The sequence below is a fragment of the Macrotis lagotis genome, chromosome 4 (genome assembly GCF_037893015.1).
Source record: "Macrotis lagotis isolate mMagLag1 chromosome 4, bilby.v1.9.chrom.fasta, whole genome shotgun sequence".
NCBI lineage: Eukaryota > Metazoa > Chordata > Mammalia > Peramelemorphia > Peramelidae > Macrotis > Macrotis lagotis.
Genome location: NC_133661.1, coordinates 128,698,743 through 128,717,022, shown reverse-complemented (window position 1 = coordinate 128,717,022; position 18,280 = coordinate 128,698,743). Strand labels below are relative to the sequence as shown.

Sequence of the window (18,280 nt, the reverse complement as noted above, 5' to 3'; positions counted from 1 at the left end):
TGCCTTCTGTGGGGCATGGGGGGAGGGAAGCATGATTGGGGGAAAACTGTAAAATTCAAAATAAATTAAATTTTTCTAAAAAAAGAGTAAGTAATAGAAATTTGTGATTTCCAAATTCAGGCACCCACTTGGAGAGAACCCTCATTACAAGTGACATTTTAACAACCAGTTCAATGAACTCAGCATAAAATTAGGAATCAGTTCTACTGAACCAGTGGGAACTGACTGAATCCCACCACTGCTTATTAACAATGATTTTAATTGCTTTATATTTTGCTCTTCTTTTTCACTTACATTCTATTTGCCTAACATATACATCATATGAAATTTGGTTAATCAGAGAAAGAACTTAAAACTCATAGAACTTTAGCTTTTTATGAAATTTTAGATTCTATGCAATCCATGAATTAGAATTTCTTTTATCATGCTAATATTGATTTTGATTAATCATTCACATAGCTGCAAACTGGTTAATTCTTCATCAATGTTATATTTGTCAATCAATGACAACTATTTACATGAATAGAAGGCAAAATGCTGAAAGAAGGGATTAATAAATTCTTGAATGTTACAGTTAAAAGTGCATAAGTGATTCATAATTCTTGAGGACTCTGCAAATAAAAGAGGAGATTGGCAAACTTGTTTCAAAGTTCTGGACCTTTATCTAAGCTGTAGATTCCATTCACAACCCAGGGAAATTCAATTATCAAAGTCAGTCAAAGTCAGGATTTAATAGAATCCTCATGATCCAAAAAGTTCCAAATAAACAAAAACATACAAAAAAAATAAGGAAAAATGTCTTGATCTGTAATACCAAATGATTCTCTGAATTTGGTAGTAAACATGTTCCTTGCTTTTTCTCAGAAGTATAAAAGTTCTCTATTTGGAGAAAAGTCCTAGAATTGTTGGAAAGGAAAAGTCATCACTCCTTTACCCTGTCATTCCCTTTCTTTATATATAAAAAAAACTCTATACAGTATTAAAGCATACCCACACCCAAAGACTTAGCAGGGCTTTTGGAGATTTTGCAGCATCACTTTCCATATACAGGATGATGAAGGAGAAGGATGGAAAGAGATGGGATAATAATTTCCAGAGGCTCAGAAACACCACAAGAATAGTGCTGTGAAAGTTACCCACCTCCCAAACAACACTGCCAATTTTCCAATTAATAGCAATGGTAATAGGCCATTTGAGAACTTCTTGTTTTAGCTCATTATAGTTGATTGGTTCAAATTTCTAGCTAGACTTTCACTTGAGCTATAAGTTCCATCTAGAATCAAAATGGATGCTAATGTAATGTTTTGATATTCTTTGATATTCTTTTAAAAAACAAATCAAAAAAAGCCTCTCTTCACCAAAAAAAAATCCAAAACAAGCAAAACAAAACCTGATTTTTGGAAGTGCAAGGTTTTAATGATTATTTGTACAGGAAACAAAAAAGAAACTTATTATGGTTGAACTGAAAAAGAGCAGTCTCAAACTTGTTAGAATTGGAATGAACCTTAAGGATTTATTACCTTATCAACTCCATTGTCTAACAGAGTAGGGAAGCAACTTGTGGAAAATTCATTTGACTTTTTTTTTGAAATTTGAGTTTAAATGAAGGTAAAGTAAAATAAAACACAATTCTGATATATTTGCAGATTATTTATGCTAAAAGGGATAGTAGATCTTATTAAATTCTCTCATTTTATAGAAGTGCAATAATAGTATCAGAGCAGGGTTTGAACCTGTCTCCTGACCCCTACTCTTGTGGTCTTTCAATAAGATTTGCCTCCCTCCATGATATTTTTCCAGAGCATTGGCCCATGATTTCATGTTCAGGACCAGAACCTGAACAGGGAGGGAAGTTTCTCCCTACCACTAGCCCAGAACTCAAGTTTCAGAAGTCATTGTCTTTCTTCTTTCTCTTCTGTTTCTTTTTTTTCCCCTCTTTTTTTCTCTTCTCTCTTCTGTTTCTCATGAGATATTCAAGATTACCTGTCTCACCCTTTTTGCCCGTACCAATTGTATTCTCATCATCCTGTCACCTCTTCTATTTGACCATGAAATTACCTTGCCCCAAATAAGATTCTACTCCCACTTTCTTCCCTAAAAGAGTACATATACTTCTGAAGGCCCTGCTACAATCCTACCTTAGGGTCATTTCCCACTGGTGAAAAGAAAAATCCTGGCTCTACTAGAAAGCCCTATTTCCCCTTCCCTAATTATAATTTTGATAGGTTATGTTAATGAGTAGTGGCTGAAAGAAATTTGTCAGCTGGTGGTCAATTTTCTGGTGATGAATCTCTCCATATTTCATTAAGATGGACAATTTTTGGCCAATAATCTCATAGTATAATATTACTGCTCATAATCCATGTCTTTCTCACTTGAATGTAAAGATTTTGATACATTAAGTAGGATATTAGTTATGACAGTTTTTTTTTTACCACAACAATGCATAAATCAAAGGATTTTTTATTCTATAAGTGCTCCTAGTATTGGATCCAGAGATATCATTCACAGGATAAAATTTTTGAAACACTTTGACTTGTCTATAGTTTTAGAAGACTGCACATAGTTCAAAGTTGTCCAGTGATTTTGCTGAAGATAAGAAGATTTTGAGTTAAAATTTTGAGTTGAAATGGTAGTAATATGTAACAACTCTTTCTTTTCCATCACTCCTTGATAATTGGGCATTAGAACCTTTCCTAGCTATGAGGTCAGAACTGGAGAGTTTGGACCCTTCCCATAATTTTTATCTAGTCATTTCTCATCACTAAGAATCAATTCTATGATTCATTATCCTTGCTATTTTTTACATGTAAAAGAAAATTAAACTTTCCAGGTTTGGGGGGGATGGGAAGGAGACACTGACGAGTGTAGATGGAAAGTTTTTAATTTCGAATATGGAGAACTCTTGGTGTGGAAGTGTTCTCTACTTTGCAAATTAGCCCATTGTTTCTACATAGATTCTGAAGTAGTTGCCTATTGCATTGGAGGGTTAAATGACTTGCTAATGGAAACATGGTCAGTATGGGTCAGAATCAGGACTGGACTTGAATTGATTTTGTTTCTGTCTTCAAGGCCAGTCTTCTACGCCCCTGCTGTCTTATAACTCTAGACCAGAATAAAAATAAAATATACTTCTTGATAGAAGGCATATTTGTTTTAGTGTTCCCAACACCTTGCTCAGTGCCTGGAATATTAAAGACATTCAATGAAATACTTGAAGAATTGATTTAAATTAAATTGAACAATAAAATTATTTATAATGATCTGGGTATAAAAACCAATAAAAATAATTGAAATTTCCAACTACTATCTTCCTGGTTTGTTTATGTGAATATGAACATAGCACAATTGCAATGTGTTAAAATTCAAGAATATTTCCTCAATAACACCTTATCATTATGTGGGAAACTGTTTTTGTATTTGTATTCTTTAGTGCTTAATACATGTATTTTCAGAGAGTAAATACTTAAAAGATTTTGAAATGAATTAAATTTAACATCTTTAGTTTGTGTGGGACTAGTCTATCAATCTTTCTAAAATACAGATTTACAGAAAAAAAATTTTTTCTTCTCTCCATCACTATTGGTCTTGAATAACAGGTCTTTATTATTACTACTCTTATTTTTTAATCTATGTCTTTGACTTTATTGATATTAAAACTCCCATTGAAGGATCATAGAGGTAAAATCAGAAGGCCCCTCGGGAACTATCTGGCTCATCCTTTTATGGATAAGAAAAGTGAGGACCAGAGCAGTTAAGGGAATTGCCTAACATTGCATAGGAAGTCAGTAATGGAGAATTTTTCATGTACCTTTTCTGACTCTAGAGCCAGGGAATTCTGTTAACCATTAACTCAGAAATGATAGTTCTAGGAGCAGAGGTATGCTAGTTAATCTTTAACAACTTGCTCTTCCTCCTCAAAAATACTTATGACATATTTTTCTTCTTTTTATTTTTATTATTATGTTTCCAATTTTTAAAGATATTTTTCAACATTCATTTTTGTAACATTTTCTCCTTCCCACCATTTCCACCCCCCCTCCCTGGGATAACAGATTATCTGTTATAGGCTATATATTTAGAATCATGTTGCACATATTTCTGAATGGATCATGCTGTGGAAAAAAGGGGAAAAATCTAAAAGTATTAAAAAAGTAAAATTTATATGCTCTGATCTACCTTCAGATTCCATAGTTCTTTCTCTGAATGTGGATGGTATTTTCCATGACAGGTCTTTTAGAATTGAATTTGATTATTGTGTTGCTGAGATGAGCTAAGTCAATCATCCAACATTGTTGCTGTTAAGGTATACAATGTTCTCCTGGTCCTGCTCACTTCACTCAATATCAGTTCATGTTATGTAAATCCAGATTTTTCTGATTCTACCTGCTCATCATTTATTATAGAGCAACAATATTCCATTATATTCATATACCACAAACTGTTTAGCCATTCCCCAATTTATGGGCATGTCCCTGGTTGTTGAACTGATGGAATGAGCAAGTCCATCAAGGTTGATCATCACCCCCATATTGCTGTGTACAATGTTTTTTGGTTCTGCTCGTCTTGCTCAGCAATAGTTTATGGAAATCCTTCAAGGCTTCCCTCAATTACCATCCCTCCTGGTTTCTAATAGAACAATATTGTTCCACCACATACATATACCACAGTTTGTTAAGCCATTCCCCAATTTAAGGACATTCACTTAATTTCCAATTCTTTGCCAAAACAAAGAGAGCTGCTATGAATATTTTTGTACAAATGATATTTTTATCCTTTTTCCTCATCTCTTCAGGGTATAGACCCAGTAGTGGTATTGCTGGCTCAAAGGGTATGCACATTTTTGTTGCCCTTTGGACATAATTCCAAATTGCTTTCCACAAAGGTTGAATGAGTTCACAGCTCCATCAGCAATGTATTAGTGTCCCAGATTTCCCGAATCCTTTCCAACATGGATCATTGTCCTTTCTGGTCATATTGGCCAGTTTGAGAGGTGTGAGGTAGTGCGTCAGAGTTACTTTAATTTGCATTACTCTAATAATTAGTGATATAGAGCAATTTTTCATATGATTATGGAATCCTTTGATTTCCTCATCTGTAAATTGTCTCTGCATGTCCTTTAACCATTTCTCAATTGGGGAATGCCTTGACTTTTTAAAAATTTGACTCAGTTCTCTGTATATTTTAGAAATGAGTCCTTTGTCAGAAATACTAGTTGTAAAAATTGTTTCCATATTTACTACATTTCTTCTAATCTCAGGTACAGTGGTTTTGTCTGTGCAAAAGCTTTTTAATTTAATGTAATCAAAATTGTATAGTTTGTTTTTAATGGTGTTCTCCATTTCTTCCTTAGTTATAAACTGTTTCCCTTTCCATAGATCTGACAGGTATACTAGTCCTTGATCTTCTAGTTTGCTTATTATATTGTTTTTTTGTGCGTCTAAATCCCCTATCCATTTTATCTTACCTTGGTATAGGGTATGAGGTACTGGTCTAATCCAAGTTTCTTCCATACTAACTTCCAATTTTCCCAATAGTTTTTAACAAAGAGAGAGTTTTTATCTCAATAGCTGAATTCTTTGGGTTTATCAAATACCAGATTACTATAATAATTTCCTGCTATTGTACCTAGTATATTACACCTGGTCCACCACTCTATTTATTAGCCAATTCCAGACAGTTTTGATGACTGATGCTTTATAATATTATTTTAGATCTGGTAAGGTAAAGGCTCCTTTTTTGTACTTTTTTTCATTGAATCCCTGGAAATTCTTGACATTTTATTACTCCATATGAATTTACTCACAATTCTTTCTAATTCATTAAAGTAATTTTTTGGAAATTTGATTGATAGGGACTAAACAAGTAGTTTAGTTTTGGTAGAATTGTCATTTTTATTATATTAGCTCAACCTATCCATGAGCAGGTTATGTCCACCCAGTTATTTAAATCTGATTTTATTTGTGTGAGAAGTGTTTTGTAATTGTTTTCAGAAAGGTTTTGAATCTGCCTTGGCAGGTAGACTCCCAGGTTTTTCATATTGTCTGAGGTTATTTTGAATGGGATTTCTCTTTCTAGCTCTTTCTTTGTATCTTGCTAATCATATATAGAAATGGTGAGGATTTATGAGGGGTTTTTATGTTCTGCAACTTTGTTAAAGTTGCTAATTATTTCTAGTAGCTATTTAGATGATTTTGGGGGGATTCTCTAGGTATACCATCATGTCATTGGCAAAAAGTGAGTTTTGTCTCTTCCTTCCCAATTCTAATTCCTTCAATTTCTTTTTCTTCTCTTATTGCTGAAGCTAGCATTTCTAATACAATATTGAATAGTAATTGTGATAATGGGCATCCTTGTTTCACCCAGATCTTATCCGGAATGCCTCTATCCCCATTACATATAATGCTTATTGATGGTTTCAGATAGATACTGCTTAATACTCTAAGGAACAATCCATTTATTCCTATGGGTGCTGTATTTTGTCAAAAGCTTTCTCTGCATCTGATTTCAGATAGGTTTGTTAGTGATATAATTAATTATACTATCAGTTTTCCTAATATTGAACCAACCCTCCATTCCTGGAATAAATACTACTTGGTCAAAATATATTGTCCTAGTGATAACTTGTTGTAATCATTTGGCTCAGATTTTATCTAAGATTTTTGCATCTGTATTCATCAGGGAGATAGGTCTAAAATTTTCTTTCTCTGTTTTAACTCTTCCTGGTTTAGGTTTCAGCACCATATTGGTGTCATAGAAAGAGTTAGGCAGAGTTCTGTCTTCACTTATTTTTCCAAAGAGTTTATATGGAACTGGAACTAATTTTTCCTTAAAAGTTTCATAGATTTCACTTGTGAATCCATCAGGCCCTGGATATTTTTTCTTAGGGAGTTCAAAAATGGCTTGTTGAATTCCTTTTTCTGAGATAGGTTTATTTAGGTTTTCAGTTTCCTCTTCATTTAATCTGGGCAACTTATACTTTTGTAAATATTCATCCATTTCACTTAGATTGTCAAATTTATTGCCATAGAGTTGGGCAAAATGATTCCAAATTATTACATTATTTTCCTCCTCATTGTTGGTGAGTTCACCTTGTTCCTTTATGACACTAGCAATTTGTTTTTCTTCTTTCATTTTTTTAATCAGAGGTTTATCAATTTGATTTTTTTTATAAAATCATCTCTTGGTTTTATTTATTATATCAATAATTTTCTTGATTTCAATTTTGTTAATTTCTCCTTTAATTTTTAGAATTTATAATTTGGTATTTAATTGGGGTTTTTAAATTGGTTCTTTCTCTAATTTATTTAGTTGCATATTTAGTTCATTGATGTCTTTTTCTCTAATTTATTAATGTAAGCATTTAAAGATATATATCCTTTGACAGCTACCTTGAATGTATCACATAGGTTTTGATGTGTTGTTTCATTATTGTCATTATCTAGGATGAAATAATTAATTCTTTCTATAATTTGTTGCTTGATCCATTCATTCTTAAAAATGAGGTAATTTAGTTTCCAATTAATTCTGGGTCTTTATCTCCCTGGCCCAATATTGCATCTGCTTTTTATTGGTTTATGATCTGAGAAAGATGTATTTACTATTTCTGCCTTTCTGCAATTGATTATTAGGTTTTTAAGCTCTAGTACATGGTCAATTTTTGTGTAAGTGCCATGTACTGCAGGAAAAAAGTTTATTCCTTTTTATCCCCATTCAATTTTCTCCATAAGTATCATATCTAGGTTTTCTAACAATCTATTTACCTCCTTAATTTCCTTCTTGTTTATTTTTTGGTTAGATTCATCTAAATCTGAGAGTAGGAGTTTGAGGTCTCCCACCAGTAGAATTTTTCTGTCTGTGTTTTCCTGTAACTCCTTCAACTTCTCCTCTAAGAATTTGAATGCTATACCATTTGGTGCATACATATTTAGTACTGAAATTACTTTATTGTCTATGGCACCTTTTAGGAGGATATAGTTTCCTTCCTTATCTCTTTTAAAGAGATCTATTTTTGCAGCTGCTTTGTCTGAAATAAGAATTGCTACCCCTGCCTTTTTCACTTCAGCTGAAGTAAATATATATTTTGCTCCAACCTTTTACCTTTATGCTATATGCATCTCTCTGTTTCAAATGAGTTTCTTGCAAGCAGCATATTATAGGCTTCTGGTTTTTAATCCAGTCTACTATTTGCTCATGTTCTATGGAAGAGTGCATCACATTCACATTCAAAGTTATAATTACTAACTTTTTATTGCCCTCCATGCTATCTTCCCTCTGTATTTTCCCTTTTTTCCACTTTTTTCCCATATTCCCCAATATGTAGTTTCTGAATACCATCACCTTCAGTTTGTTTACCCTGTTATATCAACACCCTCCCCTTTTTTTTACCCTTTCCCTTTTCCCATTCTTTCTTCCCTTCCTTCTCTTAGTTCCCCTTTTTTCTCCTCCTCCCCCATCCTGCCCTCCCTTTTTCCACTTTCAATATTTGAAAGGTAAGATAAGTTTCTTAACATAACTGAGTGTGTAAGTTAAGTTTAAACCAAGTCTGATGAAATGAAGATTCAGGTGATTCTCACCTCCTCCCTTCTTCCCCTCTATTACAATTGGTCTTTTGTACCTCTTGATGTAATGAGATTTACCCCATTCAATCTCCTCCATCCTCCTGTCTCCTTGCTGTCCCCCTTTTTAGGGAGGTATTGTTTTTAAATCATTCTGAGTCACATACAAGTCATGAGTGACCATCACCTCTGGCTAAGTATATTTTCTGATAGAGTTACAATTCTCAAGAGTCATGAGATTCTTTCTCCCAGGTTATAGCCAATTTCATCTTATTGGATAGAAGTTATTTTTATCTTGTTTTTTTACTTTTCCATGTGTCTTTTGAACCTCTTGTTTGATATCCAAATTTTCTATTTAGCTCTGGTCTTTTTCATCAGAAAATGTTGGAAGTCTCCCATTTTGTTAAATATCCATCTTTTCCCCTGGAAGAGAAGGCTCAGCTTTGCTGAATAGTGGATTCTTGGCTGCATTGAAGCTCCCTTGCTCTTCAGAATATCTCATTCTAGGCCCTTCAATTTTGATGCAGCTAGGTCCTTTGTAATCCTTACTGTGGCTCCTTGGTATTAAAGTTGTTTCTTTGTGGCTGCTTGCAGGATTTTCTCTTTTATCTGATAGTTCTGTAATTTGGGCACACCATTCCTTGGTGTTTTCATTTTAGGGTCTCTTTCAAGAAGGGATCTATGTATTCTTTCAGTAACCATTTTACCCTCTGATTCCATGATTTCAGGGCAATTTTCCATCACTAAATCCTATAATATTAAGTCTTCAATGTTTTCATGAAGGCTTATAATTCTCAGGTTGTCCCCTCTTGATCTGTTCTCAAGGGCAATGGTTGTGCTGATGAGGTATTTTACATTTTCTTCTATTTTTTTCTATCATTTGGCTTTGTTTAACAGAATCCTGCTGTCTCATGACATCATTAGTTTCCACCAATTCCATTCTTCTTTTAGAGAAGAATTTTCTTCATTTATCTTTTGTAATTCCTTTTTTCAGTTAGTGAATTCTATTTTTGAAGGAGTTTTCCACTTGCCCAAGTGTAGTTTTGAGAGAATTATTTTCTTTTTGCATTTGCCCAATTGAGTATCCCAGGAGAAAATTATTCTCATTTTGTATTTGTCCAATTGTATTTTCCAAGGATTTGTTTTTTTGTTGTTGTTGTGAGGTGTTAATTTTCTCTTGCATTTTGTTAATTTTCTCCTGAGTTTCTTTCCCCAATTTTTCCAATTGATTTTAAATCTCTTTCCTGATTTCTTCAAGGAAGTCTTTCTGTACTGGAGACCAATTCATATTCCGCTTAGAAATGCTAGATCTCCCTGGGTTAGAATAAGTATTTGTCCATGGGCTCTGCTAGCCTTTCTTCATCTTTTTAGGATCTTGTGTTGGGGAGGGCTGGTTCTCAGATGTTTGCTTTTGAAAACCCTAGAGCCTTTGTTCATTTGGCTTAGTAATTCCAAGAGCTGGCCAGTAGGGAGTGCTGGTTGCTGTCTCTGGGGTGTTTGAGGCCCTCAGCAGCAGGGTCTGAGCTGAACTTTGGGGGGAGGAGTTAATCTCTCTTTCAGCTGAATGAACTCTGTTATCCACACCTGAGCCTGAGGGGGTGGGAGTGGGGGTGGGGGGTTTACCATCCCATGTGATCTGGTGTTATCATTCTGGCAAGAGGGCTCTGCTGAAAGTATGGAGTTCAGGTCCCTTGCCCAGCTGGTCATTTTCCAGGCATGTTCTGTGATTTTCTGTGCTGGAATTCACCCTCCCAATGACTGGGGCTCATTAGAGTTCTTCTTCCCCCAGCCAAAGATTCCATGGCTTAAAGTTGGTTCTCACTCCCACCACTCACCAAAGCCTCTGCAGCTGAGGCCAGTCCTCTGGCTTCCCTCAGCTGCTGTCCTTGTGCTGACCCTCTGGTCTCTACTCCTGGTTCACCCATGGTCCCCTGTGACAGACCTTGTTGGTAGGTGTTGTTCTCCTAGTTTTTCTTTCAGGGTTTTGTCAATCGAATTTCTGTTAAGAGGTTTCTTTCATGTTATTTTTTGAGGGGAATCAGGAGCACTTAACATAGTGCCTGTCTTCTCTCCACCATCTTGACTGGAAGACATATAATAATTCTTATTGTAATCCTTCCTCCTTTGTCCTCTGAAATATAATTTTTCACAAGTACTCTCTGACCATGTAATATAGAAGTTACAAAATCCTGTGAAGTCCTGACTATGACTCCACAATATGTAAATAGATTATAATTGCTTGCAATATTTTTGTCCTTGACTGGAGAACAATATCCTTGGGAGTTTTCTTTTGGGTATTTTTTTCAGGAAGAATTTGTGTGATCTTTTAATTTTTAGTCTTGTCTCTGGGTTCTAGCTTATCCTGATAATTATCCATGATAATTTCTTGAAACAAGGTGTCCCAGCATTTTTTAATGTTGACTTTCAGATAATCCAATAATTCATAAATTATCTTCCTTAATCTATTTTCTAAATCAGTTGTCTTTCTGATGAATTATTTTACATTTTATTCTATTTTTCCATTCTTTTGATTTTGTTCTATTGTTTCTTGGTGAATATTATAACTTTTTTCTCATTGACTAATTTGGCTCATTCTACTTTTAAGAAATTATTTTTTCTTGTGAATTTTTGTAATTTGCTATTTGTTCTATTCTCTTTTTTACTACTATTTCTTTTAGTGTTAATGTCTCTTTTATCAAACTTTTGACTTGTTTTTATGATTTCTTTCCATCACTGTTAATTTTTCCCAATGTTTTCTCTCCCTCTCTGGTTTTTAAAATTCTTTTTTGAACTCATCCAGGAATTCTTTTTGGACCTTAGATCCATTCATATTTTTATATGTGGTTTTGCATGTGTTTTGACATTGATTTCTTTTAAATTTTTATTTCAATATTGTTTCAATATTTCAACAGTTATTTTCTATGGTCACTTTCTTTTATTGTTGTTTAATTTTGTCTGTTTATTTTCCTATTTCTTGATTTGCAACTTTCTGTTAAAGTTGGAATCTGCTTTCAGAATAGAAGTAGCACTGCCATAGACTTCAAATTTTTCATGTTGCTGTTTTCAGAGCTGGTTCTGGAATCCTGTAAGTTTTCAGTTTTTCCCATGTGGTATGATCCAGGAAGAGGTACGGTCACTGATTTCTTGTCCTGCACTCTGGAGTGTGAGCAACCTGAGCACTTTTTATTTTCACCCTGGAACTGTGTCCAGAATTCCCACCCCCTTCCTCTTACAGCTGCAATGTGGAATGATGTGTATGTAATGTAAGAGTACTGCTACCAGGGTTCCCTGACATTTTCTTCAGAATATTCTGTGAGATGGGAGCTCCAAAAGCAAGCTCTGTTGAATTAGTCTTCCCTAAGTCCTGCTTCTGCTTTGCTACATCATGAGATTTACTTGACTAAGCTCCATTCTTACCCCAAACCTTTCCTGCTAGAATTTTTAGTCTTTTTTGAACAGTGGCAAAGTGAATATAAATGAGGTAAGGGCATGTTGGGACAGCCAGACAATCTATTAAAGTAAGGGAAAGGAGCTGAAAGAAGGGAATGGTAATCTTCAAAGACTTAACACCACTGAATCTTCTGCTAGCTTTAATTTTATAAATTAAATCATCAAAATAATATTTATAAATAATTGAAAGGAAATGCTATATTTCAATTAGATATCAATGAAAATAAATATATATATTTTTCCCATCCAAGTCCATGGATTCCATAAACTCTTTCTATGGGTTTCTTGCATAACAAAGATAAGCTATAGCTTTTGATATAGTTCAGAGAAGTTGACATTTGATTTTTGTTGCATTCTTAGTTTCAGGACATTCAGTTTTTTGAATGTTTTACCATCATCAGTTCTATAGTATCATATCTCCTTTCCATTCTTTCTCTTGAGCTTTAGTGGTGGATTTTGCAAAGTCTTAATTGTGATGCCATAAACCATGACTGTTCTTATATAGGAATTGTTTAGTCTTCTGTTATTTACATTCAGACAATCTGGAGTTGCTTTGTGATTCTTAGGGATACTTTTCTACTGTAACCATTTTGTTCTGTTCTGTCAAAAACATTTTGGAACTGCAATTGGTAACCGAAAGAGTTTCTGGAGAAGTTGGAATAGGATGATATGGAGACTGAAAATCATCCTATATAAAACTGAATTAAATTGATTGAATATTTGTCATGGAGAAGAAAGAATTTATGAAGATATTAAAGTTATCTTTAAATATGGCAGCATGAAACAAGTTGTTATGTTGAAGAGAAATAAGTTGTGTTCAGTTGGACTATAGAAAACACACCAAGGCATAATGTGTGTAAGTTGTAGAGGGGAATATTTTTGTTTGATTAAAGAAGAAATATACTAACAAGGCTGTCTGAATATAAAATAGTTTGCCTTTAGAGGTAATTGTTTTCCCATCACTTCTTTTTAAAATTTATAGTTTAATGAATAATTGCAGAGAAAGTTGTAAAGAAGTATTCCCCTACAAGTAGAGTTGAACCTTCTCAGGGTCTTCCAAATTGGAGAGTCAGTAATTATATTATCTAATTTAAGATTTAGACCTCATTAGTTTTGCTCATTACAAACTCAATGAATATAGGGAAAATTTTTTTTCCCTTTTATTTATACATAGTCTGGCATATCAAGCCTACTCTGAGCTGTAAGGCTTGTTCAAAGTAATTGGGTTAAATATTAATAGAGTAAATATCTTAACTTCCTTTAAGAATTCATTTAAGGGGCAGCTAGGTGGCACAGTGAATAGATGACTGACTCTAGCTTTAGGAGAACTTAAGTCCAAATTCAGCCTCAGACACTTAATAATTACCTAGCTGTGTGACCTTGGGTAAGTCACTTAACCCCATTGTCTTACAAAAACAAAAAAAGAATTCATTTGAAATCCTAAACAGTCTAGAATAGAAGCATCAAACAGATTATCTTTTATTTGTTAACCTTCAAAAACTTTGAGAATGATTGAGAGTAAACTTAATTTGAAACTAATCTAGGAGACATAGTTTTTGGCTAGACCCACTGACCAAAATAATACATAACCATTCAATAAAATAACTTATTCCATACTAGAGGGCTATCATGAATTATAAACAATAATATTTCAAACTTGAGTACCAAAAGAAGTCCCAGTCATGTGAAACCACAACATTGTGACTAATGTTGAGAAAAATAAGACCAGACAAGACTAAACTTCCCCAAGGTACCAATCCTTATTGGGTCGCTTCTGGTAGTTTTACAACTCACAAAAGTAGAGCCATGAGTGAAATCCAAATTTAAATTTGCATAGGAAATTCTCTTGCTATGTGTAAGCATGGAAATTCAGGTGATTATTGATTTCATCCAAGTAACTAACTTTACTGATTAATTTCATAGATATGGGGAAAAGAGATTTGGGGGACTAAGGAGAAAAAATATGATTACTTCACTAGTACTCAGGAAGTATTTTGCAATTTGTAGTTTAATTGTTTAATTTGTAGTTTAAGCTCCTTTAAAAAAATTTCTTCAGTTTTTAGTATTATAATGTCTTCAATTTCTTATTATTATAAAGTTGTAGAACCATGAAATCATACTTTGCTTATCTTGCTATAACTATAGCCAGCTATAACATTTTACTTCTTATAAAAATTTTTTTTATTCTTGTCTTAATCACTGTGGAGGACTGTCATACCTAAACTTGACAAATTTAATTGGTACAACAGTTCATAGGTGCTGGAAATTAATCTATATGAAGAAAAGAACTATTATTGGTCAAAGGGGAAAAAAGACAGTTCTCAAAGGAAAAACAAGACCAACAAATGAAGAGAAGTTATTAATAATAAGGTGAACAATTTTAAATGTCTTAAATTAAAAATTAAAATTGAGAATTCTGAAGTGTCATCTTATACCCATTGAACTGAAAAAGATAAAAAAATTGACAAAAATAGGTAGTGACAAGACTGTGGAACTAGACAGTTGCAGAACTGAGCATTGGTTTAAACTATGTTAAACTGTAGAAGTAACAAAAATATGCACAACCTTTGATGCTGTAATCACACTGCTAGGACTGCATCTTAAAGACATTATAGAAAGCAAAGAAATGACTATCTGTAGAATATTCGAAGGAGTCATATTTGTAAGACAAAAATCAAAAACACCCCAAAATCAAATTATGGATCAATTGAGACATGACTAAATTTCTTGGTGTATGAATGTAATAGAATATTAATAAATTATCATAAATAATTATATATTATGCAAAGGACTTTAGAAAGACATATTATAAAATAATTAGAGATGTATAAAAAAGATCAACAGAAAAAACTCACTCCATAAAGAAGTTCAAAATATGTCTTTGAAATAAGAAAAGAACTAAAGAAGGATTATGGAAATATCTTTCATACTTACATAATATTATGTAATATATTTGTAATATACAATATTATATTATTATACTCCTTGAACTATTATATATATATATATCATTAATAGTTTGCAAATTCCAAAAATTCATAGTAAAATTAAACAACAATATCTGAGAACTGAATGGCCCCAAGTTTTATCTATGTAGAAGAGAAATGCCAAGATTCAGGACTGTAACTTTCCAGGTATCTGATCCTACTGAGCCTGAGTATAAAGAAATTCAAGAAAAAAAAGTTTTCTTGATTCTGTTCAAGTTCCTGCTCAGTTTAGGCCTCCTACAGTGACAGATGTTTTCCTTGTGCCATGATATTTCTGATGCAGAGAAACCTGTCCATGGGAGTGCTGAGATCAGCTGGAGACAAAATTTGTAAATCTTTTGTTTGCATTGTAAAGGGAATCTTCCTTCTTCCTTTATCATCTAATTTAGACCACACTTTGGGGCCTGACCTTCAACCTGATTTAGATTGCCCTGTGTCCTGGTGGGTTAGCCAGGGAGCACAGGCCCTGGAAACACCCAAGACCACCCAAAATAAACCCCTCCCCAAAAGGCAAAATCTCCAAGGAGGGACTTGGGTCATTCCCAGATCACGACCCCCTCCTAGGGACTCTGGGAAAGAATTTAAGGAGATTGAGGAAGGGGATTGCTCTCTTATAGATTCCAGCCTCCTGTTGAACCCTGGCTAGCTGGCTTGGCCAATTCAATCAGCAATTCACACAGTCTTCTCTTTAAACTCTTTTTAACTCCTCTATTAATTTCTTAATATATTGTAACTTCCTTTAATAAATCTTTATTTTTTTCTTTCCTAAATCTGCATTCCTGAATTTGAGTCGTGATTTATCATGGGGCAGAACCAAACCCAAAAACAAATCAGCAAGCAACATTTCCATTGTTGGTTCAGGAGAGGAACTGAAAATATAATATTAAGATATTTTCTCCTCTAAAAAATTCTAATTTATGGAATTCTTTCTAAAATGGAAATAAAGGGAAACATTTCAATATTAAAAGCAAACAAGTATTTGAGAAAGTCACAGGCTGATATAGTAACTTCCTTTCCATTATCTCTAAAGTAATAATTCCCAAGTATATACAGAACTATTTTGTGTCTCTTGTTGTTTCTCTTTCATATTTTCAATTCAATTTTACAAATATTTATTAAACACCCATTCTGTACAAGGTGCTGTGGGGGTTATAGAAACAAAGCAAAAGTCACTATCTGACATCAAGTGACTTATATTCTTTCCCTCTTTCCTTTGCTTACTTATTTTCTCCTCTTTCTTTCTGCCTTAAGATTTATCTTTGTCTATATGTAATATATGTGTATCTTTATAGCTATAGCCTTTTTCTCATTGTTTTTTCTCTTCATTTCTTCCTCATCTCTATCTCCTCTTAACATTTTTACTTTTTTCCTTTCCTCTATTACTTTTTCCCTTCTCCCATTCTTTCTCTTTTCTCTTTCTTTTGCCATCTTTCCTTTTACCTCTACTGCTTTCTTTTTTATTGCTATTTTATTTTTCCAAATACATATGGAAGTTTTTCAACATTCATCCATATGCATGCACATATATATAAAGTTACAAAATTTCCTTCCGCCCTCCTTCCCACCCTACTCCCCTCAACAATGAACAATAAAGTTAATATTGTACATACACTGTTTTATTTAAGATGTTTACAGATTAGTCATTTTTGGTATGAGGAATTAGGATTAAGGTAAAGAAACACATAAGAGACATTTTTTAAAAAGTGAATGTGGTGTTCATCAGATTCTGAAGGGTTTTTTTGTTTTGTTTTGTTTTGTTTTTCTTCCTCTGGATGGGGATAGCATTGTCCAAAACTGATCTAATAGGGCTGTCCTAGCTTTCTGAATTGCTGAGAGCAGCTGCATTCATCAGGGTTAATCATCTTACAATGTTGTTGTTAACGTGTACAGTGTTCTCTTGATTCTGCTTCTGCTGTTTTTCTATACATCCTATAAATGCTTGGTTGTTCTTTTAAATCCTCTTTGTGCCTGGAAAGATAATTTTTGAACTACTGAGTTTCAACTTATTTAAATTTGACATAAGGCTATGTAAAATAATTGGGAAGGCCTAGTCTAAATAATGCAATAAAAATAGCTATTTAAAGTATTAAAAGAATATATGTAATGAGTAAAAAAGAGAAAACCCTCCTGAAAGCTTTTGCACCCTTCAGTGCAGCAGATTCAGTCCTTGAAGGGAGCAATGGAAAGTTCAGAAATGCTAACTATAGTAAGGTGGATTTTTGTAACCCAAAACTATGTCCCTTTACCAACCAAATCCTGAATTTAATTCCTGATTGCCTTTTTAGTTTAACTCCTCTCATCTTATGTGAAATGAATACTATTCCTACAAATAAAGTGCTCAAAAGTTGTCATAAAGGCTAATTATACACTTTTGATGTAAATCCATCACCACAAGAACTTAAATGTTCCCTCTGACCAATATATTTGCCAGCTTGCATTAAAACTTGCACATAATACTTCCAAAGAAGTTCTATGTCAATACAAAGGAACAAGTGAATGGAAGGATGAAAGAAAATGTTTTTTTCTAAAATTTACTTATTAAAATTTACTAAATTTACTTCTTAAAATTGATGCAGTTGCTGTGTCAAATAGTTTTACAAGCTGGAAATGCAAATAAAATACTGAAATGATCTCTGTCTTCAGGTATTTTTTATACAATTTTGGTGATGGCATATATAAGTATGTATTATATATTATGTAATGTAAATTATAAAGCATTATATGTATTATAATATAATATAATTTTATTATATATAAATAAATGTAACATGATCAAGGACACTAGATTTCTGGTAGAGATCATTAAATTCTTAAAACAAAGATAGCACCTTTTTTAAAAAATATTTTTGATTTGTGATATTTAGATTTCCTTATGTATAATTTATTATAAGACCTCTACTTGATTAGCTTATCTTTTCATATATAATCTTCATTTATGATATTTATTTAGAAAGTTTACCTGTGTTCTCCAAATTTTAAATTTAAAAATAAATTCTTCCCTTTTTTGTGCTTCTGTTTCTGCATTTATGCATTTGAATCCAGTTTTTTCATTTTTTTCAGAGAATCTACTGGTTTGGAGAATGTCTTTTGTTGTAAATTCTTTAGTCCCTAGGTGAACTTGCTAATTTTCTTCTTTAAGAGGTCTATTTTTTTACTTTTCCTATTTGATATTTATGTACTCAGAGTTCATTTTTCTGACTGTCTTATTAAATAATATCAAAGCACTTTAAATATCAAATATTACAGTAGGAGAAGAAAATAGAAAAGTAAAAACAATATTTTGTT

General features: G+C 33.1%; 1 protein-coding gene across 4 annotated transcripts in view; it reads left to right on the top strand.

The window, feature by feature from the left end:
- The window catches only part of AGBL1 (AGBL carboxypeptidase 1), a 1,019,050-nt gene that overhangs the window by 822,968 nt on the left and 177,802 nt on the right, over positions 1-18,280 (top strand). The gene's annotated exons all lie outside the window — the stretch shown is intronic.